The sequence below is a fragment of the Ornithorhynchus anatinus genome, chromosome 9, assembly GCF_004115215.2.
Source record: "Ornithorhynchus anatinus isolate Pmale09 chromosome 9, mOrnAna1.pri.v4, whole genome shotgun sequence".
NCBI classification, from domain to species: domain Eukaryota; kingdom Metazoa; phylum Chordata; class Mammalia; order Monotremata; family Ornithorhynchidae; genus Ornithorhynchus; species Ornithorhynchus anatinus.
The window spans coordinates 26,074,627-26,076,474 of NC_041736.1; the positions used below are offsets into that span (position 1 = coordinate 26,074,627).

The 1,848-nt window shown below is 38.0% G+C and overlaps 1 long non-coding RNA gene across 1 annotated transcript; it reads right to left on the minus strand.

Annotated features, from left to right (window-relative positions):
• Positions 1-807: 807 nt before the first annotated feature.
• On the minus strand, positions 808-1,322 carry LOC114814237. Its single transcript, XR_003761990.1, has 2 exons — positions 1,235-1,322; positions 808-921 (listed from the first exon to the last, which is right to left on the minus strand). It is a non-coding gene; the product is annotated as an uncharacterized LOC114814237 (long non-coding RNA).
• Between the last annotated feature and the right edge of the window lie 526 nt (positions 1,323-1,848).

Here is a 1,848-nt window from a genome sequence, read left to right on the forward strand (position 1 = left end):
ATCAAGCATTTTTTTTAGAATTTTGGTCTCTTAAAAACTGCCAGATTAAAGTACGTGCTTAGTTCGCTTCCCATAATCTGTGCCAAATGAAAAACCTTTGTGAAAAGAAAGAAAACAGCTTGGCCTCCTACAAAAAAAAAAGCACCAAACCTAAACCCCCAAACTTAAAACCTAAACTTAAGTGTTTAATCAACTCCCTCCTCTGTTTCCTCTCTCTATTACTCTCTCTATCGGTAATTTAGTGAAGCATCTATCTCTCCTGCTAGACTTCCAGCTCCTTGAGCATAGTGATTATGTTTTCTAATTCCTTTGTATGTTCTGTTTACTGAAGGTGCTCCGTAAAGCACCTTCAGTTGATAATCAATCAATAAATGGAATTTATTGAGCACTTTCTGTGTGTAGAATACTGTACTAAGTGCTTGGGAGAGTACAGTATAACAGAGAAGGTAGATATGATTTCTGCCTTGAAGTGTACAGTTTAATGGAGGAGCTTACAATCTTTATGTACATACACAAGTAAGTGGTTTTAGAGGAATGTGTGTAGCCTTAAACCCGGTGAGTACTGCAGTACATGTTTTCTTTAAGGATTTTTGCGACACAACTCCCACATTACTGGAGAATCGAGTATATTGTCTTCTTTCAGCCTTCTTTCCCACAGGTTGAAAAACCCCAATTCCTTTTACCTCTCCCCATGTATCTTCTGTCCCTTGACTCATCCTATTCCCTAGACGCCTCCTCTTTCACCATACTCTTTTTCAAAACGAGTGACAAACTGGCCAAAATAAGTTTCTCCCACATGCCTAGAAGTACAGCAAAAGGGTTTGATTTTAATTTGAATGTCAGCTTTCAAGTCAAACGACAACCATTTGAATTGCCTTGTGAGCTTCATAACCACGGAACACAGTTTTCTCCAGGGTCGACCTGATACAATTTGGGGAAAAACATTCAGATCATTAGATATAGAGCGTGCATGAGAAAAAACATCTTCCAGAATATTCATCGAATAATATCCTCCTTACCGAGATATACAGCACTCTAGAGTTTTATAATGATTGTCCGTACCTAAGCCAGTAATGAAGATTAATCACCACAAACAGTTCAGTGAAACTTGGCACTGGGTATCCTTGGTGATAGTATATCAAGAGAGCTGCTACAAACATTATGAATTTTGTTTTGGTATTTGCAAGCGTGGACTAGAATAGATGAGATGATTGGGACATCTGAATGTACTCACCAATATAGCTTGACATACATTTACAAGGTGGGAGGGGCAATTTCAGAGTCTGAAGGTAAGGCTAATCTTTTCCCCTAGAATCTTACACTTGTTACTCTTTCTCCTGAAATCATAAAAAAGGAAATGTTTTTTATGTCAGAAGTGGCCGTTGTTCAAATAAATTTCAACAATAAAGCAATTCTTTACCCTGTTGGAAAATAAGAGACAAAGAAGAGATAGAATCTAAGAATTTCATGTAAAACAATCCAATTTGCATAGCTGTGGCTCCTGGCTGAGAAGCAGGAAGGAAGGAAATGAAAGGGACACAATGAAGCCATGAAACATACCACAAGGGTGGGTGTGCTAGTAAGAAAAATCTGTCAGATTTTCATACCGCTGAATTCGACATTCTTAGATTGGAGAGGAGCAATTTTAGTTAACCTTTGGACCTTGAAGTATGAAAACTTTAAGTCTTCCATTGTACGTGCCAGCAGATGTGGAATTGTGTGAAATCTTAAAGGCAGCAAGAAGAGGATGTAGTCGTGAATAAGAAATCACTACAGTATAGGCTTTATTCTCCTAAAGATTTGTACATAGGTTCAGTAGTGGGGGCAATATTCAGTGGCACGTTTTAA